Consider the following 26,288-nt stretch of genomic DNA (forward strand, 5'->3'; position numbering starts at 1 on the left):
CCTGTGCACAAGCAGAGAGGGGGAGAGAATTTGTAGCTGCTTGTTGAGGAAGTCTTGGGATACAGAAACCTGGAACAAGGGCAATGCAACAGACCTAACTAGTGCTCTTAATATGCGCCTAGCACCTGAGCATAGGAATGCCCAGGCCCCAGCCTGTGCACATGCAGGGAGGGGTGGAATAAATAGAGGCAACATGTGCTGGTTGAGACCCTTCCTTGGCAGGGCTGGTTCCATTCCAGCCCAGGAGGAGAGTCCCCACCACAAAGCATACACCCCCCTGCCCGCCCCTGACAATAGGGAGCAAGCCACAGCATTGCTACTCAATGGGTTTTAATGCAAGATGTGTATGCGTGTGCTTGAGTGCAGGGAGGCAATGTAATAAATTTGAGCCAGTGAGAACGAATTCTATGTCGAGACTGGAGGCTCGGATTATGCTCAACTCTACTCTTTACAGCTTCTTTACAAAAAAAAATGTTAACATGCAAAACAAGTAAAAACTACAATATCTAAAAACACTCTTTTTTTGTAGTATGATCTTGGTAGGGTATAAAAGTCCATGTGACCCTGCCATCCACCATTCCTGGCTGGCCAACTCTCTCCCTCTTTCTTTGCTGCTCGAGCAGGAGATAAGTGTCATTTTAATTCTCTCATATTTGTGTGTGTGAGATCGTGTGAGCATTATTACGTTAAAAGTTATTCCTATTCCGAGCTACTTGGACCGTATTTAGAAGAAGATAACCCAGAAGGGCCACGACAGGAGGACAGAGGATGGCGCCTACAAGTCCCAGGAGAAGACGTGTGAAGGGCTCGAGGAAATACCGAAGAGGTAATGCCTCCCCAGAGGCAGCCAATGATCATTCACAAATATTGGTAAGATGGCATATGTTTGAATGTAAAAGATAGAGACTTGATTGGATAAAATATCTCACTTTTGGTCGACAACAAGGTCAAGATACGAACATGGGGGGGGAACGTAGGGGGCTCAATTGAAATTGAGATATTATATTAAGCAAGGGGACGTGAAGTAACAATCCCCATAGGTGGTTCGATGCAGGACCAGAGTAACCATCTGGGTTCCATCGGACGCCATCAACTCAGGGAGGGAGAGGAGGGGTAAGGGAGGAGGGACAGACATTTGCAAAAGGTTGTAACGGCATCTGAATTAATCAAAAACATTAAAGACATTGTGGGACTTGGTGAGCAAAGAATCTTGTGGTTATGGAATATAAATAACTCCCCAAAAACGACTAATAATGACATCACCTGAAGAGGTGAAGGGGAGAGACTCTCTCAGAGTAGGAACAATCAATGTGAAGGGCTTGAACTCGCCAACCAAGAGGTCACTGGTATCTAGAGAATTTCAAAGATCCAAAATTGACATCCTCTTCTTGCAGGAAACAAAGTTTGCAAAGGGTGAGGAACGAAGCATTCTGGGGAAACGGGGTGGACTAGAGTTCTGGGGCTCTGGGCCACTCAGGAGGGGAGGTGTCAGAATCCTGCTCAAGAAGGGAATTAACTTTGAGGTAGATAAAATATGGTCAGATGTGGGAGGTCGTGCTTTACTGATAACAGGGAGAATTGCAAAAGTAAAAGTAACAATTGCCACGGTATACTCCCCCAACACTGGACAAGCTAAATTTCTTGAAAAAATAATCCCTAAAATAATTTTGGAAGCTTCAGGTCATATTATTCCGGGAGGTGATTTTAAGCAGTGGGCGGATCCGACCAAAGACTGGAAACCAGGTAACCCCGAAACTAGAAACCATAACAAAAGCGACCATACTGAACTGTTAGAAATGATGGACATGTATGAAATGAAGGATGTGTGGAGAATCTTACACCCTAATGACAGAGGATACACCTTCTACTCGAGCCTACACAATACATTCACCCGTATTGATTATGTATTCCTTACAAAGGATCTCCTTGACACCACAACGTATGCGGAAATCATTCCGATAACATGGTCAGATCATGACATGGTCCTGGCAGACATGAACTGGGTGGATCTACCTTCCATGGGAGGGTAATGGCGGTGTAATGAGAACCTCTGGAAAGATGCAGTTTTTAAAACAGACATGGAGACTGAAATTAATGAATATTTTAAATTGAATGATAATGAGGAGGTATCTAAGCAAACAATCTGGGATGCTGGGAAAGCCACGTGGTGAGGCATCTTAATATGTGAAGGGTCCTCTAAGAAGAGAGGGCGAAAAATCATAGAACACAGACTTAGAACATAAATATGCCAATTCAAAGGGGACATAAGAAAGAACCCCGAGATAGATCCTGAAAAAATGAACACAGCACAACAGAAAAGGGAGGAATTACGACTGTTGGAGCATGAACAAGTAGTGCGTAAATTACGATTCCTTAAACAGAAATTCTACAAAAAAGGGGACAAGGCCGATGCACTATTAGCTGACAGACATAGAGAACAAAGGGCAGAGCACAAGGTACAAGAAATAATAGAGATGAGACTGCTGCCGGCGCCGCGACCTGACAAGCGCAAATCTCCCACAAGTCGGAGGCAGACTGGTGCACTGTGTAGGGAAATGGTAAGAAATTACCAAACACGCATGGGTGCTGCAGGCGGTACAAGGTTTTTGCTTAGAGTTTTATCAGCAGCTGATGCAAGCGCTGTTGCCTAGACCCACAGCGTTTGCAGCAGAAGGCGAGTGCCTGATAAGGGAAGAGATTGTGCAACTGCATTGCAAGGGGTGATAGCGTCAGCAGAGGTCGTCCCAGGCTCATTTGTGTGCAACATGTTTCTGGTGAAGCGCAAAGCCAAGCTACACCCGGTGATGAACTTGAGGGATCTCAGTGCATTCCCAGTGTATCATCACTTTACGATGGAGGGCATCCATCTTCTGCGGGACATCCTTCAGAAGGGGGATAGGCTTGCAAGGATATATGTGAAGGACATTTACCTCACGTTGCCTATAGCGCAGCAGTTCTGCTGCTTCCTGCAGTTCCTCTGGCTCGGCCAGTGGTGGGAGTTCACCTGTCTCCCATTCGAGCTGACTTTGGCACAATTGTTTCTGTACCTATATTACTTTTACTCATATATAATTTTTGGAATCTAAGCTGTGTATATCCTTGTAATTGCTGCACCCTGATGCCTGCGGGTCTGGCGCGCAATACAAATGAATAAACAAACCTTGGCGCTTTACCAAGGTAATGAAGCCTGTTGTGTCCAGGTTGAGAGAGTAGGGCTTCAGGCTCATTATATACCTGGACGATGTCTGCCTGATGTGTCAGGACGGGCATGCGCTACACAAGCAGCTGGTGTACATGGTTAGGCAACTGAAGGAGTTAGGATTCCTGATCAACGGGAAGAAGTCAAAGGTAGACCTGTCTCAGTCAATGGAATTTCTGGGCTTCCTGGTGGATTCCACATTAGGGACACTCAGCCTGCCCCTGGCGAAGGTCAATGCAATCAGAAAAGAAATCAAATTATTAATGTCGGGTCTTGCTCAGGGAACTAGCAAGGCTGGTAGGGCGACTTGCATCGTCCATATAAGCAATCGTACCCAGTCCTATCATCTACTGAGCATTGCAACACCTCAAAATCTAGCATCTCCAGAAGGGTCTCTCGTACGATCAGAGAGTTCCCTCTCACCGGAGGCCAGGATGCAGTTTTCCTGGTGGTATCACCACATTGATGCTTGAAATGGGAGAGTGATTTTCTGATCCTCCCCTGACCTAGTTAGTCATTGGGCCTCATTACGGGGTTGCCGGTAAAACCCGCTGGCAGGAAGCGGGTTATCAGCAACCCAGTAACACTTTTTCCACCAGCTGACTTCCCCATGCCACCAAGATATTATGGCAGGCGGCGGAAATGGTAAATCCCCATTCCTGTGGCGTCCCATAGGACTGAAGCACCAACACTGTTGCAAATGGTGATGGTGCTTGGTGAAAACACTGCTGGAAGGGTCCTGAACTCCCAGCAGGTCAGCAGACTCTTTGTTTGGTGGTGTGGAAAGGGTGCTGGTACGTTGCTATCGGCACCCTTATTTCCAGACCAACAAACTCATAATGAATCCCATAGAGTCGGATGCCAGTCGCTAGGGGGGAGCATGATGTAGTGGTGACAACCAGAGGGAGATGATCAGGAGAGGGACTCGGTCTCCACATCAATTGCCTGGAGTTACTGGCAGGCTCATTCGCAGTGAGGTGCTGGGCGCAGTAGAGGGCACACTTGTGCATGCTGCTGAAGATGGACAACGTCTCTGCAGTCCGGTACATCAATCAATGTAGAGGGACAACGTCCAGGATGCTAGCTCAACTAGCAAAGGACTTCTGGCACTTGTGCCTGAGAAACAACATCAGCGTAACAGCAGAATATCCGCTGGGGTTACAGAACAAAGTAGCCAATTGGAACTCAAGGTTTCTCCAGGATTCAAGCGATTGGTAGCTGGATCCAGAGGTCTTCATGGAGATCATGGCCTGGCGGGGGTCCCGTCAGATGGACTAGTTTATATTTCGAGGCCGGACCCGGATGTGGCAGCCAGGGATGCATTCCTTCAGGCATGGGGCCCAGCATGGAGTATGCATTCCCACCATTCACTTTGATAGCGTGGAGGCTAGCCCAAATGAGGAGGCAGAAAGCAAAGCTATTGCTCGTCACACCAGATTGGAAGGGACAAGTGTGGTTTCCAAGTCTACTAGAGCTCTTCGGTGATCCCCCCCATCTCGCTTCCACAAGACTTGACAATCTTGCGGGGCCTTAGCAGGCGAGAGGCACTCGCTGGTTCTGACGGGCAGCTTGAACTTGATAGCCTGGACGATTTCCGGGGAGCCTGGTCCCTGTAAGGGAAGCTGAAAAATCCATCTGGGAATCCTCGGCCCCAGGGACAAAAGAACCTTACAAAGTTGCCTGAGGGAGATGGTGTAGCTGGTGTCTGGCTAGGGACCTCCAACCTGCTAGAGCAGATGTAGTGCACATGCTGAAATTTTTGGCTGTGCTGGCAGCCCAAGGTAAAGCTTACCGGATGGTCAATGTGGCATGCTCTTCCATTGCAGCGGGCATATGCGAATGGAGGTTCTTTCCATCGGGGAGCACCCTTTAGTGTGCAGGCTGCTCAAGGGAGTCGGGCTCTTCTTGAAGCCTCGAGCGCATAAGTACTCCCAGGTGTGGGACGTAGACAAAGTTCTTAGACTCACTCTGTCCTGGCTAACGAATGAGCATTTTCTGCCTACAGCCCTGTCGGCCGAACTGACGACCTTGCTCTGCCTCATTTTATGCAAAAGGACATCATACGTTGCAGCTTTGGAGATCAACAACAAGTCTTTCTCACTGTCGGGGTTGACCTTTCATGTCGCCAAGAGAACTAAAACCACGATCAAGTCTGTGACATTCCCACCTTTTTCTGGATCAACCGAAGCCATGTCCAGTGAAGTGTCTGGTACTTTACAAGGCTATGATGGCCCAATTCACGGCCAGGATCAATCATGCTTATTATTATCTATTCGGAAGCCTTTTAAAGTCATCTCTGCAGCCACTCTTGCAAGATGAGTGCGCTGGTGCATGCAGCAGGCACGCATCAGTTTTCAGGCTTACGGAGCCCACTCGATGCGAGGGGCCATTGCCTCTGAAGCATTCAGTGTAGTAGCACGCTTGGAGGACATCATGAAGGCGGCCGATTGGTCTGAGTCAGTATTTATGACCTTATACTTTAGTCCAATTGAGAAAGTGTTGAATTTGGTGGTAAGCAAGCTTTAAACAAGCATAATCCGAGCCTCCGGTCTTGACACTGAATGCAGATTTAACCTATCATAACAGAAAGTCACAATTCTATTAAAGACATAGAGGCAAAGGAGTATCCCACCCAAGCAGTCACGCAGAGTTTGCATGAGAGCAGTATGAGTGGTGTTGCTCGACGGATCTTATTTTGCGATTGCCCGCCCAAGGCTTAACATGCAGTCAATGTCATATGCTCTGGGTTTTCTTTGCAGGTGCAGAGGCCAAGCCAGCGTCTTCGTGATGTAGCAGGATAAGTTCTTGGTTTGAAGCATTTACTAGGTGTGATGCCAGTTTTAGTTTGTGACAGCAAAGGAAAAGAAAAATTGCAGATGGACTGGGATTGAATGGCATGGTCACATGGACTTTTATCACCCTCCCAAGTTCAAACTACAAAAAAGAGTGTTTGTTCATGGATGTTGTAGTTTTCCTTGGTTTTTCTTCATGTTAAGTGTTTTTTGTAAAGAAGCTGCTCAAGAAGAAAAGAGGCGAGTTGAGCATAATCCTTCACCTCTCTGTCTTTAATAGCATTATAACTTTGTTATGATAGTAGGGAAAATCTGAGTTATATATGGTGAGGATGAACTGGAGAAATTAGTGATATTAAGGCAGTGAAAGGGTAGAACTGTGACAATGAAAGTGACATGGGGCCGTTAGAGATAAACTGGGCAGAACTAGGGCATTGAGAATGCAATGGGGTGGAAGTGCAGCACAGAGTAGAATGCAGCAGAACTGGTACAATAAGTCTGACTATTTGAGCAGGACCAGAGAATTGATATTATATATGAGATAAGTCATTTATAACGCGTCTGTAGACAAGTCTTTCTAGCCACGACAAGACAAGAAAGGGGAGACAAATGAAGGACAAAACAAACATTCTTACTAGACCTTGTGTCATTCAGATAGTGCAAGTGCAGGGGGATGGGAGAGGGGACGTTCCAGAGGGAGGGAAAGGGAGAGTTTAATAAGCAGAACTCAAGTAAGTGCTGCCGGGGACTGGTGGCCGGTTCTAAGTGCGTGCAAGGAGGCAGAGGACTGTAGGGTTGCAGATACAGTCCCTAGTGTGCGGTAGGCCCGGAGGCAGAGCATGGGGCTACTAGTCATGAAGGATCCTGCTCCCCATAAGGTTCAGAGGGAGGCCTGGTAACCAGCGAGTGCAGCAGACAAGAACATCAGCAGGGGAGAGAAAGAGAGAGAAAGCAGAAGCGAAAAGAAAGGTTTTGAGTTGCTTCCGGAACCTGAGGTGGTCCTGCTCAAGTTTGAGAGAGACAGGGAGGCTGTTCCAGAGGGAGGTACCAGCCAAGGAGAGAGATCTTCCCCCCCACTTTCAGCCTGGAGAAGTGTCTGACCCTAAGAGGGTTGGTGGTGGACAAGCGGTGGGCTCAAGAAGGAAAGTGCTTATGAAGAGAGAGTTGGATGTAGTGTGGTCTCCGGCCCCAGAAAGCCATGTGGACAATGCAGAGGGTCTTGAACTTGATCATTGCAGACACAGGGAGTCGGTGGAGAGCTTTCAGGGCTGGAGAGATACAATCCCTGGGCTTGAGGTCAAGGACAAGTCTTGCAGTCCTGTTCTGGATGAGTTGCAGAGGGAGAAGAGTAGAGGCAGGCAGATTTAGAAAGAGACAGTTGCAGTAGTCCAGCCTAGAAAGAACCAGGGCTTTGGAGACAGTGAGCTTCTGGGGGAAAGTAAGAAAATTACGAATACCTCTGAGGAGGTGCAGCTGATAGTGAGACTTCTTAGAGATGTTCGTGATGTGAGGGGAGAAGGAGAGGGTGGAGTTGAAGATTACACCAAGGTTGTTTGCCTTTCAGGAAGGCACAGGTAGAGGGCCCAAAGAGGGTGGCCAGAGTGAAAGAGAGAAAGCGGGAACAGGGGTCCCAATGAGAAGGATCTCCGTCTTACTGCTGTTCAGGCAGAGAACATTAGAGGCATACATACCTGGATCGTGGATAGACAATCAGGAATGAGCGAGAAAGGAGAGAAGGCTTAGGGAGCCTGAAGGAGATCTGGGTGTCATCCGCATAACATTGAAAGTTAGGAGAGAAGGTAGAGATGCGATGGGCCAGAGGTGCCAAGTAAAAGCTGAAGAGACAGGGTGAGAGGTTACAGCCCTGGGAACACCACATGTGGAGAGAGAGGGAGAGAGGTGGTGGAGAAAAATTACCCCACTTGGACCTGCGAGGGTTGATTGAAGAGGAAGAAGGTCAGCCAGTCTAGGGCCTTATCCATGATGCCAAGGTTGCCCCAGAGATGATTGATCAGGATGGCGTGGTGTACCGTGTCAAAAGTAGATGAAATATCAAGGAGGATGAGGACAGAAGGAAGGCTAAAGTCGAGATTTGAGAGGAGGTCATCACGTGTGTTCAGGAGAGCAATTTCCGTGCTTGGAACTGCTCTAAAGCCAGACTGATGGTCATGGAGACTACCAACAGATTTGGTATGGAGAGTAAGCTAGGAGATGGCCAGCTTTTCCAGGAGTTTTCCCAGTAAAGGGGTATTAGAGATCGGGTGGTAGTTTGCCAGATAGCAAGGATCGGCAGAAGGCTTCTTTAGGAGGGCATGCACAAGGGAGTGCTTTGGGGGGGGGAAGTTCTCGTGGCAAAACAGTGATTGCAGAAATTGGCCAAGGTTGGAGCGAGGGTGTGGATGTGGTCCTTGATGGTTCTGGAGGAGCAGGGGAGAACCTGCTTGAACGATACTTTCATAGATCGGACTTGTCTAGAAACATCGTCAGGAGTGAACACAGGGAAAGAGGAGAAAGGAGGACCAGAGAGAGAGGTGGCCCTAGTGGGGCCGAGAGGGAGAGGCAGAGGAGAGAGAGGACATGAGGTCCTGGGTTTTAGTGGTGCAGTGAGAAGCCAGTGCTGTGCAGAGGACATAGGAGGGATCAGGAGAGGTGGAGACTGCAGCAGGATTGGCCAGTTCCTTGCAGATGTTGAAGAGTTTTCTGTGTTGTTAGAGGCCACAGAGATGTGGGCTTGGATTTAGGCTCTCTTCTTGGACAGCACAGAGAGTCTGCATTGCCTTTGGAGCAGGTGACAGGCCAGTTGGTCAGAGTATGCGCCTGATGCCCTCTACTTCCTCTCAGCCACCCCGCACTTGTGTTGAAGTGTGGTCAGGTCAGAGTCATACCAAGAGTTGCACTTGGAGGTGGGCTTCAACTGGATCCTCGTGACAGGGGCAAGGACATCAAGAGTGTTAGTGATAGAGAGACGCAGTTTAGAGAAGGCTGTGTCAGAGTGTAAGTCGGGTGTAGGCTGTCATGATGCCTACCCCCGGGCATCAGGACCAAGGCCCTCAGCTCCGGGAGCAGGCATCCAGGCATTTGTTTAAACCTCAGCAGCCCCGGCTAGGGGCTGTCTGGGTTCAGGCCTGGCGCCTTAGGCGCCAGGCTCATCATAGAAATCAGTGCTGGCGCCATAGGCGCCAGGCTCATAGACTTTACTTACCTGATGCAGACCATGCTGCAAAAGTGTCCAAGCCTACATGAGGCCTGGATGGGACTATTTTGTTACAGGGACTATTTTTTACTGGGGCGTGGCTGTAGGGAACTTCTTACCTGGAACTACTTTGGAGGCTATTTAAACCACACCCGAACAGCAGCACATGCTTTGCGTTATTCTGCATCCAGCAGCGTGACGCTCACCGTGCCTGCAGCCAGCATCCAGTCTTCTGCCACGCCCGCGTGCCTGCAGCCAGCATCCAGTCTTCTGCCACGCCTGCCTCGAATCTCGAGCTCCTAGAATAAAGAAGAAGAAAAGGACAAGGTTAGAAAAAAAACTTATTTCAAATTCCTCACCTAATTCCGGAACCATTTCATCTCCGGACCTGGAAAGTACATCAGTCCTGCACGCGTCGCTTCGCCAGCTCCAGCATGGCGCCATACTCACCAGTTCTCACAGCATCTTTCAATCTGGCACTGTCTCCATCATTTCTTCGTCGTAATCCGACACCTAGGGGACACAAGAAAAAACAAGGTGAGCCAAGGGAATCAACAAATACAACCTCTTAGCACCATAGATTTACCACTGGTGGTATTATTCCATAACTCTCCACATTTTCATATGCCGGATCTGTAAAGAGGGAGAAAAACATGTTAACGCATGCAATAGTTACCGGACAGCGTTGGGTAACACAGACTCTTACCTGTACGCCAGCAGCAGCTACGAGACCTTCTTCTCACGAACTCAGTTGCAATTTAAGGAAGGAAGGGGACAAGAGTGAACATCGGGCACATTGAACTCTTTGAACTTGATACTTACCAATCCTGCCAGGGACTTCAGAGCCAATACTTACCGGAACTTTCCCAACGCCTTCAAACCAGTGAAGTAACTGGTATCTATGCGCCCCTGCAAGACACGCAGGATGGAGAGCTCATCTTTTACGAACATAAGGTGAGGTTACTAAAGGGATATCAGAGGTGAATAGTGGCGGAGAGCGAGAACAGATAGGAGGCCATCACTAAAACCCACAGGTGGTTAATCCCGGTCTCCACTTGCAGGAAAATCCTTCTTCGGGTCCAGCAGACAAGACTACGCGGGCCAGTCCAGACAGTCATCTCTGCACTACGTATCACGTTGAAGGAGACCGCAGCTGTCCGGTTCCAATCGACACACCTGTGGGGTCCAGGTGAGCATAACATAGGCGCAGGAGGAGGCGAGAAAGTAGCAGAAAAACCTTACACTGACACACGCTTCATGGGCCAGTTGGCTGAGAAGGTGGGTGGCAGTGATGGGATCAGCTTCAGCTACCTGGGGGACAGAGAGCATCAGGTGGGAAGAGAGAAGAAAGTGGTCAGTCCAAGAGAGAAGAATGGTGAGAGGGTTGGAGAGAGGGATGTCAGAGGAGATGAGAAAATCCAGGGTGTGCTGGGCCCGATGGTAGAATAGAAAGAAAGAAAGAGAGAGAGAGAGAGTCGCAGAGATTGCAAAAGAGCCCTGAGGAGGGGTAGAAGCATCCAGGTGATTTTGCGGTCTCGAAGGAGGAAAAGTTGTGAGGTAGTGACTAGGAGAGAGGAAGAGGTCAGCCCACTCAGAAAGAAAGAGGGCAACCTGGCCAGGTGGCCTGTGGATGGTGACCACAGTAAGAGAGGGGCCAGGAGAGATAGAGAGCCTGCAGACCAGGCATTGAAAGGAGGAGTAGGCTTGTGTAGGAATGACAGAAGCAGGGATCCACTCTGGAAAGATTGGGCTACTCCACCACCTGGATGGTTGGTTCTGGGTTTGGAGAGGATCTTGTAACCATCGGGTGTGGAGAATACCAAAGCTCTGGACAGAGCTGGCCGTGAACTATGTCTCTGTGAGACCGAGGACATCCAGATCAAGTTCTTTGAGGAGTCGGCAGATGTCAGAGGAGTGTTTGACAGCAGAGCTAGAGTTGAGAGTAGCGATGTGGAGCAGATTGCCACATTTGAAAGTTTAAAAGTCGTCAGTGGAGGGGTACAGGCAAGATGTATGCCCTGCGGAGGTGGTAGATGGCACCGAGAGTGGGCAGAGGAGGAGGAAGGAGATGGCAGAGTAGACAGAGAGGATGGAGAGGGCGCCAGAGAGGTGGTGGAAGAGGAAGGTGGAGAAGGAGCCAGAGGGATGAATGTAAAAGAAGGAAGGAAGGAAGTTGATAAGGCGCCGGAAACACCTATCGAAAAGGAGGATATTGGGCTGAGGGCCCTTGACCAAGACAGTGCCATTCAGATAAACATTAGTGATGGTCTTGGAGGAGTGGAAGGGGCCAGGAGGACCTCCCACCAAGTGCCACCATTAATGGGAAAGGAGGAAAAAGGGGAGAGAAAAGAGACCATATGGGGGATCCAAGGAGGATGTTGGAAAGGGTCTGTCTTGGGGAAGCACTGGTGTAGGTATCAGCGATAGGGAGGCCTGGGTTGGAGACCAGGATGTCCCTTTTGAGTTTCTTCCTACCAGACATAGTGAGAGGGATAGGAGATAGAGTGGCAGTTAGAAAATAGGGGAGAAACAGCAAGCACCATAGAGGGTGCGAAGGAGGTAGGAGGGAGGAGACGGGCCTGAGGGAAGAGGGAGAGATGCACAGCCCTGTGGCACACAGCTTGGGATGCACAGTGTAGGGGGGGGATCTGGGGTGAGAACAAAGAAGACACAGTGGGAGACCAAGTAGCACACAACAGTGTGCAGCACGTCTTGTGGGGGAATCTAGGCTGAGAGGGAGGCTAAGGAGACCCAGTAACAGTGCCACAGTTACCGGAATGCAACAATGAGAGTAACAATGGGACTGTCAACATGAAATGAGAATAACTGGGGCAGTGAAAGTGGAATGGCACAGAAGTGGCCCAGTGAGAGCACCATGGGGCCAAATTGGGCAGTGAGAGTGACATTGGGGCACAACCAGGGTAGCAAGAGCAGAAAGGGCAGTAAGCATGAAACAGTGCCGAACCGAGGCAGGGTAAATCCTTTGTTTTCCCCAAAAATATTTCACACACAAATTGAGCTGTAAAATACAATTGTTAACCATTTTTAAAATAATAAATTGCATTGGGAAGAGACTAAAACAAACAACCCTGAAAGGGTTCAGACCTGCTCATGCTAAATTGGGGATACATTTTTCCCCACCAGTTCAGAAACACACTAGCTGCCACTGCTTGCCGGGTTAAACCTTGAGCTCCACCATCCTACCTAAGGGAGAGTCATTTCGCCGTAAATTTCCGCTGGTTCAACTCAGTTTATGAATAGGTAATTTGGAAGGGTACAGCACCCTGGAGCCTGTTCTTCCTCATAGCAATGACATTTTTATCCTAGGGATGCTGCATTTTACCGCTGCCAAGTCCGAGTCTCTGAGAGGGGAGTCCACGAGTTACCTATCAGGTCCCACCAGTGAGTCCAGATCCGCCTGCCACTAACTCCCGCACGAAACACCCATGTTATTCTTTGACCCCAAAGAGCTGCTTTGGTTATTTATTTATTTTAATTGCACTCCCCATCTAAGACGTGACTTGCAAAATCCCAAAAATCTTTGGATGCTGGGTGTCTGGGCCCTTGGTTTGGCGTCAAGTTTCGAGACAGAGTGAAAATTGTGGTGTAGTCATGGAATTTTATTTGTGGGGAACGGGGGCAGGCCAGCGGGGAACATAGTTCCACTACTTCTTTTCGAACACTTCGACCACTACTTGTCTCTGTCTTACCTTGCTTCTCTCGTCTCCCTTTCTTGGCCTCTTTGTTCCCAACATCGTCACATTCTTACCTTTCCTAGAACCTCCATGTGCCCCTCTCACTCTTGTTCCTTACTTGCACCCAAAGTTTGGAGTTCTCTGCCCCTCTCAATGTGAGGTGCCACCTGCCCTCATATCTTCTGCCGATGCTTCAAAAAACCACCTTCTTTGCAATCTGCTAAAGAATTGATTGCTGTTGCTTCCTTTTTCATTGCCGGTCTACCTTGCTATTTTGTTGCACCAATTATATTAACCTCTGTTCAGCGCTGAGGAGAAAGCGCTATATACATATCAATAACTAATCACTCCTTCCCCAATTTTAGGAGAAACACCATAAGTTGGTTGTCTGAGAAGGACCGATGATGAGCCCAGGATAGCTTATCACCGACTCTGAATGGCCCTGCAATGCTCCTACTGTATCAGCCTGGTTTCTTTTGTACATTATGTAGGCATTATCTGTAACTTCCTCTATGCTAAATTGTAAGCCTTCTTTATGCGCCCAGGTACCCCCGGGTTCGGTGTGCTTTATAAATCAATAAACAAACAGATACAAATTCCCCTGCGAAAGTGATCCACCAGCTCTTTTGGTGCAGGGCTATGGTGTAGTATAATCATTGCACACGGGTAGGAGGGAGAAGCTGCAGATGTTACTTTTGTTTACAAATCATTTAAGGGTTTCTAATTGATGAAAATTAAAAATTCTCAAACATGTCTACCGGTAAAACAAGAGTGTTGTGAGGCAGATTGTGAGCCGCGGGCTCGAGTACAAGGCAGACTATGGTAGAATCCTGGCTGCCAGTGCAAGTGTCTAGTACAGTCTGTTCTCCAGGGTGATGTGAATTTTGGGGTACTGTAGGGTGCAGTTTGGGCCCTAGCTTAAGGTTTAAATCCAAGTGTGGGCTAGAGCCCTGACTGTGTGGCGAGTATTGAACGGGGAGTGGTAGCCTGTGCTGCAGTACATGGTTAGAGATGATGTTTGGGCCGCAGGGGAATGTTTGGGACACAGTCTGGGCTGCATACTCTGAGGGGCAATCTTGGCTCCAATGCCAATGCATGGTTCAGGTGCAGTCTTCTGTCTGGGCTTCAAGGTATGGTGGCAGCTTGTGGTGCCCAGCTCCCATCACTGTTCGTGTTCCATTAGGTTACCCCTTTGTTTTTGATGACTTTGGGCAAAGTGCTCACACTACTGATGACTACATTACTTCTTGGAATGTAGCCCCACATAAGAGCTGGTGCTGCAATTCAGGGAGGTAATGATAATGATGTGTTATTTATATAGCGCCTTAATCCAAAGCGCTTTACAGAGCACATATTTTACATACAATATCACCCAACCGAAATTGGTACTTTTGGTACAGATTGCTATCCCTTTCCTTGAGGATGCAACTATTGTCATGAAGCCACTTCCTGTGAAGTGGGCTGCTACTGGCCACTCCATGCATATCAGAGGCATGTGATGCAGCTTCTATTTAGAAATATAGCAGTGTTTGACTGTAGTGACCTTCTGCTGAAAGTCCCACTGACGGCGCTGGTTTGGACCCCCGTGCCCTCGTCTCTGGGTGACTTGGGTACTGCCCCCCTTTGTCAGAAAGAGTTGTGTTACTGGGCCTGGCCTAACCCAGCCCTGGGCCATCAGCCTGAAATGTTGATTACGAAACAAACGAACACAGTTTAGCTAGAATATTTACATGGAATCCCATCGCGTCTTAGCGGGAGGTGCTTGAACAGTTCCATGCCATTATTTCGATGTTTTTAAGTAGCTTAAACAAAAGACGGGTATTTTTGGCCGACTTTAGGTGGCCTACAAAAATCAAAATAATGAAATGTCTTCGACCCCCACCCTATCTTCCTGGATTTACTGCAAAGCGGGTGTTTTCAGCCATGAACCATCCTCCCTCAGCGCCTGCCGCCTCCCTCCGCCCCCCAACATCCTCCCCAACAAAACACACACAAACACTCACACACACTCACAAATCAACTTACCATGTTCCACGTCGAGGCGTCTTCTGGGTCCTGGCATGCCCGTCAGCCCCTGCGTGCACTCGTGTGCATCGCAAGGGCTGACAGTTCGATTTAGCAAGACTGCTCTGTGTGGTCACAGAGCGGTCTTTTTTTCTTTGTTTTTTTTTTAAAACGGGTCTCTTGACCTAATACCGCTTGAACAGGGATTTCACCCAGCTACTTCTGTAAGAAACCCTATACCTCCGCTTGGCCTCTTTTTTTTCGGTGAGCAGGAATGTCACTTGGCAGAGCTCCCAGTAATGGCGCGTGGCACTGAATCTGCTTAGAACACTCATATTTCAGTGCGCTGCTTCCGGCCATGAAATGCTGCACGCACTTGTCAGTATCTTTGTACTGCAGGCTGACTTGTCTGCATGTTGTGCCACTCGTTTTGCCCCATAGCAGTAGCTAAGCCTTGACTGGAAACTGTTGAATCTGCACCGGAGTAGATTAGAGTTGCACCTTGCCTTGCTGGAAGTGTTGACAGTCTTCTTCCAGTGCTTGCCCACTGGTGTCGGTACCCTGGCCCAGAAGTTGGCCGAGTCTTCTCTTCGTGACTTTCTGACCCTACAGAGAGACTGTTTCCAGCATGCTTGCTGCATTACACTCCAGTTTCTCCTATTGAGGGATGTCTGCGTTGCCAATGAGAGCCCTGCTTACCTGCTCCAGATAAATGGTACTGTCTCATGGCTCCCATTTGAAGGGATGTCTTGTGGGTGCCCTTCAATACTCATGAGCATAGGACCCACCCTCAACCCACAAAGGCAGATGTTGCTGAGCATGCCTCATTTTATGATGTGTGTGGTGGGAAATGTCCATCTCCCTGGTTGTGTCTTCAGCATTGTTTCTGGAGACTCTGTCCAAGGGCATTGTCATTGGCTCGAAGAACGCCCTGCCATCTGGATGCTCCGCATCCCGTGAACACTTGGTATCTGCTGCCGTCCTGGAGTGCTGAGAATTTCAACTCATGCTTCACAGCTCTGCCTGCGACTGAGGAGCAGCTGAGCACTCTACTCACATCGACAATGAGATGTGTCAGTGTTGAGAATGATCTATATCAGAAGATGATACATAGAGCTCTCTTGACCGACAATACACTGCCCCTTCTTCAACCAACACCTTTGTCTCTGGTAGCATAAATGTTTTGAAGAGATGTCATAACCCAGTTTCATTTTTGCTGCTTCAAAAAGTGATCTAGCTTATTAACTTGTTTCATGCTGCGACAGAACATGCTCTGGTATCTTAGGTGAGTATATGGGACAAATGAAAATGCATGCATTTCCCGCAGGCATGTCCTGCCTAATGATTAAGGCAATCTCAATGGCAATGGGAGATACTCATGATCGTGTGGCTACTCTTTGGTGTACTTTGGGATAGTCAGTGATGTTTGTGAGTTGAAGTAGTTGTACGTGCAGTTTCCAGTGAACTATACTAAACATTCTTCTTTTGCATGCACAAACCATTTCGTTGAGCCTAGAGTTCCATCCTAGATGGCCATGTTGGAATGGAGTTCGCTTGTGTTTTCACTTCCTACCGTATAATGTATCTGGATCTATTTCGGTGTTTCATTGTCAGTACTCTGCTAGAACCGAGTCTGTCCCAAACAAGTCCCTTTATTCCATGATTTAACAGAATCTGTCTTGAGTTTGGCAGTGGCCGATGATGTTATTAAGTTATCCCTGGGTAGGATAGTATCTACCCCGGTAGGATAGGGTTTTCCTTGATTTACACCATGTACAACATAAAGCAACTGATTCTACTGGGATTCTTCCTATGTTCCCAAATAAGAACTGGGCCTTAGGCACTGCAACTATTGTATTCAAAGGAGGAAGGGAGAACGTCTTGAGTTTCACCACAATGTCTTGGGAGAATAGCTCAGGGGCAATGCGCTCACCTTGGAAGCAAGATAGCGCAGAGCAACACAGTTTCGATCCCCGGGTCCGCACTTGGAAACCTCTTGGTATTAAGAGTGTTAAACCAAATATTATTATTATTAATGACAAGTCTGCAATTGCTTCCTCCACCAAGCCCTTGATGTAATGTTGTCTGTTGTTGGTTCCAGCCTTGCTCCCATAACAAATATGCACATTGGCTTCTATAAGTAACAATTTATAGGGCTAAATCTGCCTTCGGGTCACCATTGATCCTACATTGAAATTGATTTTGACATTGGTTTCATAATCAATGTGGTTCTGCCCTCGACATGCTAAAAGAATGGTCTCTTATTTCGGACCACAATACAACCCAGTGGTGGGACTGAGTTTGCCTTGTATTTCGCCATTGAGCCTTAAATAAAAGAAAGCCTGCTTTGAGTTATGTATAAATCCTTGATGAAATTGAATGCAACTTGGCTTCCTCTATCTTCTTCCTAATGGAGCAGACATCACATGGGAGACACTACTGCTAGTGGTGAGCATGTATTTTGTTCCATCACTGGATACCATTTTTGCAAGTTTCCAAATAGGAAGACTTTATCTGTTGGTTTTGCTCAATAGCTCTGTTATGTTAGACTTTCACAGCAACTAGGGATGATGTCTAAACTGGTGATTTTCTGCATCTCCTCGCATGGCATGACTAACCATTTTTGACTCCTCTCTGACAATCTGTCAGTCCATATGGCCATGAAGGGTGGAGGGGGGTGTTTTGGGTAATTTTCTAAGAGCAATTTTCTTATATTTGTTGCTTTTAATATGTTCCCTATCTCAGAAAATCTCTTAGCTTGCTCCTATCAATCTCTGTGCCCAAAACTGGTGTGGTGAAAAGATCACTGTGAAAAACTGTTAAAAAAAAATGTATACTTCTGTTTATTTCCGAAGGTTTGAGCAACACAGTCAAGGTGGAGTTGCCAGGAAAGTGTACCTTGCCAAAGAAACCTAATTTCCACCTCTGCTTTGTAGTTCTGAATTTGGGCTGGTGGTTGCACACCACGGGGTGTGTAACTGGATCAGTGTGACATCCATTTACTTGCTACATCTGCTCTGCACAGTCCAAACAAAAACCCAGCAGCTGGTAGTGAAATTGAAGCTTACCAGAAACAAAGTCGCACATGTGCTGTCCAACAACAGTGCATCAGTGTCTCCTGAGATGGATTTTTTCTTAAGAACTCATTCGCATTAAGGAGATGAATTAATATTATACCACAATCCCACTCCCACCCCGACTCTATGTGACAAGAAAAATGTATTGTAATAATAATTATTTTAATTTTAAATATAGATTGAGATAATTCACAGGTGATTCCTATCTCACAATACAAGGGAAATACATTTATACACTGCTGGCAAATCCAAGCTCACAATAATATATAAAACAAAGAGCATAGAGTCTGCCTCGCTGTACTGTAGTATAATCAAATTGTAATTTATTCAAAACAAAACACCCACCTTTTATCAAAAGATGAATGTTTGTTCAGAATAATACATTAGTGATTAACTTGAATTGCGTTAATTGACAAATGCAATATTTATGAAAAACAGAACCCTTGAACATGTTTACATTTAAATTACCAGACATTTAACTATGAAAAATTCTTGAGAAGTTGCTAAAACCATATGGTTATGACAAGTCACAAAAGTAAAGAATCTTCTAATCGCTCATTATTTGGCTGGGTGTTAACTTATGATCAACACCTTCATTTCTGTGATGCTTTCAAATTCGGAACAATTGAAGATGGTAGTTTTTATTAACATTTCATTTTTCTGTGTCCATGAAACTGAGAATATGACTCTTTCAAAGCATTCTGGAATCCTCGTCCTTCTCTGCCACCATCCTTCTCAGCTCTTGTTTGAATATTAAAATAAGAATGTTCTGGATGATTTTAGAGCATATGTTTTCTCTGAGCAAAGATTTGTTAAATCTGCTGTGAATCTGTTGGCCACCAATTCAAACGGATTCAATTAGAGTGTTGCTTCTGTGATCCCCAGGGGAATGGATTTGTTCATTTCTAATCTGCAGGAGAAACTATGCCCTGCAATATACTTTGGATTATACAACGATGTATCTTTTTAACATTAAGTGCTTCGGTTAACCTACCTGAATGTCTTCAGCACGACTCTGTGCAGACAATTCAACTGTGTAACTTCATCAGGCAAATCTCTCCCTTTGCCGATTGCATCAGCAGAAAAATCAGATGGGCACAAGGAACCACATCCAATTTTAGGCACTATTACTGCACTTCTAAGTACTGGATTCCCTCTGATCTTATTCCTGTCTGGATTGGGGTCTTCATAAGTGGCGTCTCCTTTCACCTCCAGATCTGCACCTACTTTATTTCTGCTTTGTACTTATCTGCATTCCTTGCTGTAATCCTGGCTGGCTGGCTACTTTCTGTAGGGTATCAGTGTATATAGACCCGTACCATTCCTCTTCTGGAGAGTTGTAATGCAGGGCATTTCAAATGTGTCAATTCATTGGATTTAGACTTTGATGTATTTCATAAATCCAACATACCAGCTGATTTGCTCAGAGCCTGAGAATAGTTTGCAGTGGGGAGTTTCTCTGTTATGTTATGTTATGTTATGTTATGTTATGTTATGTTATGTTATGTTATGTTATAGCATTTTATAAAGTACGACCGTGGCCCGAAGGCATCCTGGCACAACCGGCAGAAAGGCAGAGAGAAAAAGGGGAGCCTCGTAGGTTACTGATTAAACCAACACATTTTTAAAGCCCTACGGAAGTGAAGATGGTCCTCAATCTTCTGTATTGGAGGTGGGGAGGGAATTCCATAATAAAGGAGCCGGCACAGAGAAGGCTCTCCCCTCAAATGTAGATGTGTGAAAATGCGGGACCTGGAGTAAAGCTTGACAAGTCGAGCAAAGATTCCAAGAGTGGGAATAATGCTTGTTTCCTGGAATAAAAAAAGCTGTCTCCCAGGCCGTGCAAGGCTCAATGCACCAGTCTGATGGCTTGAAATGTAATCCTGCCAGCAATCAGGAGCTAGTGCAGTTTTTTTTAGACCCTATGAGGTTCTAGCACATTTAGACAAACCCATCGCCAAGCAGGCAGCTGCATTCTGCACAACCTGTAAACAATGGAGAAGGGTTTTGGGCTCGGATAAAAAAGGCTGTGTTGCAATAATCCAGGTTCCCCATGACAAAAGTGGAGACCACCAGACCTCGAAGAACCACGGGCACGAATGGAATGACTTTCCTCAGAAGTTTAAGCTTGAAATGGGCAGGCAGAACCCTCTGAAGGATCAGCTGCCAGTACCATCACTTCTGTCTTGTCTGCATCGGGCTTGAGCCAATTTGTTCACATCCAGACTCCAATGTCAGAAAAGCAGTTTTTAAACGAGCAGCAGCAGCCGTCTGATAATGATCAACATGCAAAATAATTTGTGGGCATGGATGAGTGTGGCTAGTGGAAGCATATACATGTTAAATAGAAGTGGCTAAATAGATGATGTGCGCAGATCTCAAAAGGTAGGGCTCTGCGTGATGTGGGTGTTTTACATATTTTGTAAATTATCTGCAGCCGTGGTTGCTGTGCACTTCTACAGGCTGGTAATGTGAATTGCTTGTGCAGATGTCTGTGGTGCCTGGCAGAGGAGTGTTTAAGGAGGTTGTGGAGGTTTGTGCTGGTGTGTGTGTGTGTGTGTGTGATGTGTTAGTGTGGTGTTTAGTTTAGACACTTTTCTTGGACTAGTGTACGTTACTTTGCGTCAGCATGTTGTTTTGGTGTTGGAGATGTGCCGTCAGGATGGGATGCAGAATGGGTTAGAGGTGCGTGTTATTGCCATACTTTGCCCAACAGACCACCCAATAACCGCTATGAGCAATCTGTTTAGCGCTCCAAATATCAATGGAGGTTGCAGTTATTTTTCATAGCCATTCGATTTGTTCTTTCGGCAGATGATATGCCTTGTATGAAATGTTAGGTTAAGTCACGCTATCTCACGTTATGCTATTCTGAGGCTATATCTCCATAGGGCTACTCAACAAGACTGAACCCTTTTAAAGTATATATCTCCCCTTGGGACCTCAAAATCATGAAAATAATATCCAAGGAAATTACCGAAATAAGGGACAAATGTTAGCTGGAAACGCCTATTTTTATCAGGCACTTGGCAGTCCTCCGGCTGCTGCAAATGCACCATGTGCAGTAACTCCATCACTCCCTCGATCCATCTGTTATCACTGTCCTCTCGCTAACACTTAGCAGTGTGAATGTGTTTTATAATGGCATATATCGTTGAAGCAAACTGCACGAGCGAGTTTGGGCACAAATAGCTGAAAATGTGTTAAGGTGGCAATGCCAGCATATTTGGTTTGGCCAGGACCTGGAAATCTCTTTCGGCAGGCCTAACTTAAAAGGGTGCCGTGCTGGCATACATTGTTGCAGCAAGCTTCAGGATAGTTTAAAATGTATCAGAGTGGCAATGCTAGCATACATTATTTGGACTGGATTTTGGAATGATGTGTATCCATCCAAGTTCAAATGAGTGGTGCTATATTGTTGATGAAATGTGCCCCACTTGGAAACTTTTTATGACATTGAGACTGCAAAGTGCTAAGGGACGTATGCCACACACCCCAATTCAATGACCACGCCTTGGTGTAACACCTTCTCAAACTGTTGAGAATAGTCAGCAATTCTGTCAGCGGAATGATGCTGGCGATGTTACACTGAATGAACTCTTCTCCCCTATCCTCTACTCTTCACTCCCTGGGTCCAACTATGGGCCTGTTTGTAGAGGTGGGCGAGTCTGACAAGGCCCGGGCTCAAATGGGGGCTCCAGCCAGACCCTCGTTTCGGGCAGGTACTCCCGTACGCCACAGGAATGCCATGGGCCCCACCATGACTGCCCACTATAAGTGCGACTGTGCGCACACGATTGCCCCAAGGAAGGAAAAAAAGGCAGCATAGCCTACGCTGGGTGCAGGCCCAGATGCCCACACACCACCCTCGAGCCAAGACTTCCTGTCCCGCCCCAGACAACAAGATTGGCTCGGGGCAGAATAGGGAGTCATTTGGTGCAGGACGAGACAGGCTGGCAATAGCAGGCAACAACTACAATGGATTTAATTATGGTATGCCCCATTCACCGCACTAATTTTGTGGTAATTCATCCCATTTTGCCGGCACTGCACAGGCAAAATGGAAAGAAATGTACAAATATGAAAAAAATAAAAATCTGGCCCTGATGCAGGCTCATATTTCGGCATTTCTTTAGATTTTGCCCGTGCCGCGCGACCAAAATGGAAAGAAATCCCCAAATATGAAGAATAAAAATGAATGCGGCTCTGGTGCTGACTCGCTAGGGCCGCGTTTATTTTTTTTTCTGGGGGAGAGACGTGGATTTCATGAACTTTGCCCGTGGTGGGTGCCTACAGCCAGCCCTGATACCCCCCAGGCCTGGCCCTGTCCTAGCTCTACCCATGAAATCCCTGACTTCCCCAGCTCTGCATGTTTGTGTGTCTCCAGCTTCGTGTTCGTGTTGTGCTGTTTTGGGAGGAATCGCTCAGAAACCGGCTTTCTTCATCTCATTCCCCTTGTCTTGCCCATGCCCGCATGTGCCCTCCTCGCCGGCTCGTGAGGTCAAAGGTTAATCACGTCATGTACTCTGACCCACCGTCAGACGGCCGGCAGCCATTTGCATGCACGCCTGCAGATTCACCCGGTGTGGTTCAAGGCACCGGGATCCTCGTGTTTCAGAAAGGACAGCCATCACTCTCTGATCAGGCACACCTGCAGCCCAGGTTGCGTAGAGGCCGCCACTAGCTTTAACGTGTGTCCTACGCAGCGTAATTACTCGAGACAGTGCTGCCACCGCGCGATGGCTGTAATTCCGAGAACATGTCGCCTTTCATGTTTCCGCACCTTCCCGGTGCTGGGAATATCACCGGGCGTGCAGATCTGCGGAACCAGAGCTCATTACAGATGTGCGACGTGCGCTCTCTAGGGTGTGATTTACAGTGTCTCTGAATAATGCATGCTCGCGGTATTGTTTTGAATTTTTAGTTTGCTCTTGAAGTTATTTGCATCTTGGGCTTTTGCACATTTTAATGGAATTATTAACGATTGACTCGTTTTATTTACACTCCAGTTGGCGTGCCGCGCCTGAGCACTGAGGGTGTAATCGTTGCTACTCAGTGGAGAGGCAAACATGATTAAAAGGGAGACACTCTTTCACAAGCACTTATGTTTCCTTGCTGGGATTTAGGCCTCCTTCGAGGGCAGGCAGAGGTGAAAGGCTGGCCACGGACTGAGAAAAGCCCTGTTTTCCTGATCTCATATCTTCATGCTGCTAGACGATTTTGGCTTATCCCTCCCTGTGAGGAATTCGACCATCTGCATGGTGGGTGTGCGCTCGCCTGGGCTTTTTTGAAATTTTAAATATTGAATGATGGTAGATCAACCTTTGGAAAATGTGTGGGGCTAATCTGCACACATTTTCCTATGCTCACCGCATGCCATACACATAGACCTGTGTACTCCGGGTGGACACAGCCTACAGGTGCTGTCCCCACGTCATATTTAGTTGGAATATGACAGCCAGGAGTACATCAAGGCATCTCAAAAGGGAAGGCAAAACCTTCCTCGTGCCATGGCCAGCCTAATTAACTAACAAGGTCACGACGGATCCGCCCTGTCCTTCATTAGCTGCTGGTGGCAGCTTTGCATACTAATCAGAGTTAATTCAAGCAGGCCCAAGGGAGGCCTGGTCACAGAACTAACAAAAGAGACAGGAAACCCCAACAACCTTTGATATGCACTGTCAACCTGAAGCCAGCTCCCACCTCTCCATATCAAGGGCAGTGGACTGTCATGTCTTGGACTATAGGCCTAATTATGTGTCCGGCGGTAACCCTGCCGGTGATAACGGCGGGTTGGTGCCGTACCCGAAAAAAATTAATGGTGCCTGACTTTCTGGTGCCACTGGGCAATTCTGATTCCAGTGGCCGGGCAGTCAGGCGCTGGTAATTCTGTTAGTCCCCATTCCCATTGCCATGGAGTCCCGTAGGACTCCATGGGAATGGGTGCACGGGAGCACCAGCACCATTAACAACGTTGCCAGTGCTTCCATGAGAACTCTGCGATTGTGTGCCGTCCTGCCCGGCAGGTATGACCCTGGCAGGCGGGCCGGCACCAGCCCACAGAGTTGTAATGTGCTGGTCCGGAAACAACAGTGCTGGTAGGCTTACCAGCACCATTGTTTCCGCACTGGCACAATCGTAATGAGGCCCAATGTGTTTACAGTCGGCACCACCCGCAGGGGGACCCCATTCAGAAGGTACAAGTATGTGGATTGATGGAGACAGAAAGTCTGTTCTCGCCGCAGCTTAAAGGGAGAAATGCTTTCATCAGGAACCACAGGGAGCTCAATTAATCAGAGAGACGTGAGCTGAGGGTCTTTGGGAATGTGCATATGGATGGTAGCACACAGATAAATTCTGAGACCAAATAATCCAACCAATTCAGGAAGATGGAAAAGTACTGTTTTATTACCAATTATCTAAAACAGAGAGTTAGAACAAACCTCAACAGACACACGCTCAATTTCTCTCGGCGATCTTCGCACAAATCAGCTTTTATATTAAAAATACATCAGAGGTAACGTCATGCTACATGGCAATAATTAAAAATTAGTAAGTGTCGGGATTGGTATACGGAGAACTTCTAAGTAAACTTTCGATAGGAACTAGGATTATGAATGGCTGCCCACTATCAGGTGTACAACATATGCCTACCTCTAAAACATTTAATCTTCAGAAACCTTAGATACACAGTTTCTCATTGGTTTTCAAACTAGAAGGTCCTTCGTTATATGCACTACTATGATTGGTTGGCATGATTGTGCCAGGTCTAGAACATTTGGTTCACTTAGCATGTAAGCCCAGACCCAGGTGCAAGGAGATGGGCATGACACTCCCCAGCCAATTAGCCCATCATCTTTCATCAGCCATGTATTCTGCCATGCAGGTTTTCTTTGAACTTGGCCTTGCAAAATATCCTTGTCTCTTGGAATACATGGGAGTGAGGGCACTCACTATCGTGTTCTGGGACTCCAAGTTCAAACTCTCTTTTCATCCTTGGCTCACGTGACAGGAGACCACGATTTGGTCTATTTTGCAGCTTTTAAATGTTTTAAACAAAGTAAACTTGGCACTCTAGGTGTTCTTTCTTTGCACCTTAACGAGGGATGATTCATCCTTTGCATGTTAGCTCATTTCCAGAATAGATAGCGGACCTCGGCTGCTTCAGTCTCAACTCCAGGCCAAACAACCTCGTCTTGCAGCTCCATGATTCTGCTTATTCTTGCTGCGACACAGCTTTCCCTTCCCACTTCATGGGTCCTGGCTTACTAAATTCATGATACCGATGCCCAGCTTCCATAATGGCGGTTTCACCTATGTCTACTCACTACATATAGCCAGCATCTATGATGACTTAGTCTACGTTGCGTTTCAGCATCTGTACATTTATTGAACGTTTGATTTTCTACAGCACTCGTGCACGTGTCATCTTCTTCCTTTATATTTGAGAGTTCACTCGATTCTTTACTTCATCATTAGTTTCTTTAGAATCGATACATTCTCTTCAGTCAGTATCCCAAGACGTCGTACATACTTTTTGTGACGTCACTGGCTTAATTTTTCTGCTCCTTCTCATATTCCTTCAGGGAGTTCCTCCCTCAAGTTCTCATGCCTACTGGGGCACATTTAGTAAGGTTGTCTCAATGGATATCTTCTTTCAAACGTACGCTGCGGTATTGGCACAACTGCTGATGTCAAACACAACACAATCTCAGGTCTCCAACATATGGGAGGTAGGGGGGGCAGGGTTTCCTGCAGAAGTATGCAGCTGCTCCTGTACAGACCCTTTGATCCACAACAGCCAGGAAGATGGGTGGGACTTAGTATTACATGTTTTCACGTCTTTACCTTTCTGTTGCAAAGCACTCTGGTTATGACCTCAGGCATACAGGAGATTGTTGGTGGGGACCCAGGATTGGTTCATTAAGGTAGGCTTAGCCTACACCAATCACTGTGGCCCATTTGTCTTTAAAAGAGGGCTGAGTCCCTCTTTTCGGTAGACCATCTGAAGTTTTTGCAAGGAGTAACAAGAAGAACTCCGCATTGGATCCAGGATGAAGGTACAATCTGCCTTACAGCTTCAGCCATTGAAGGAAGGCTAGGATTTCCCAAGAGGGAAGCAAGATCTCTCTCGTAAACATCTTCCAGGGAACAGAGGGATATACTGAATCCAGAGGACGCTCCAGCAGCAACAGAACCGGTACCGAACCAGCACACAAAGTGCCCTGCTAGGCTCTACAAGCAAGCTTCCTAGGTGGGACGTGACAGAGAGTCTCTAAACCAAACTAAGGACAAGACAGTTGCCTGCAGCACTCTCCTTAGCTTTGT

At 47.1% G+C, this 26,288-nt stretch overlaps 1 protein-coding gene and 1 long non-coding RNA gene across 2 annotated transcripts in view; one reads left to right on the forward strand and one right to left on the reverse strand.

Moving 5' to 3' along the window:
* The window catches only part of LOC138488693 (uncharacterized), a 122,549-nt gene extending 107,567 nt beyond the window's left edge, over positions 1 to 14,982 (reverse strand). Inside the window, exon 1 of the long non-coding RNA XR_011274694.1 lies at positions 14,905 to 14,982. This is a non-coding gene — a long non-coding RNA (uncharacterized lncRNA). The remainder of the gene's footprint in view (positions 1 to 14,904) is intronic.
* Positions 1 to 26,288, forward strand: part of SPAG16 (sperm associated antigen 16) — a 2,683,085-nt gene that overhangs the window by 1,061,707 nt on the left and 1,595,090 nt on the right. The gene's annotated exons all lie outside the window — the stretch shown is intronic.

The sequence above is a fragment of the Ambystoma mexicanum genome, chromosome 9 (assembly GCF_040938575.1).
Source record: "Ambystoma mexicanum isolate Mex_15411 chromosome 9, UKY_AmexF1_1, whole genome shotgun sequence".
Classification (NCBI taxonomy): domain Eukaryota; kingdom Metazoa; phylum Chordata; class Amphibia; order Caudata; family Ambystomatidae; genus Ambystoma; species Ambystoma mexicanum.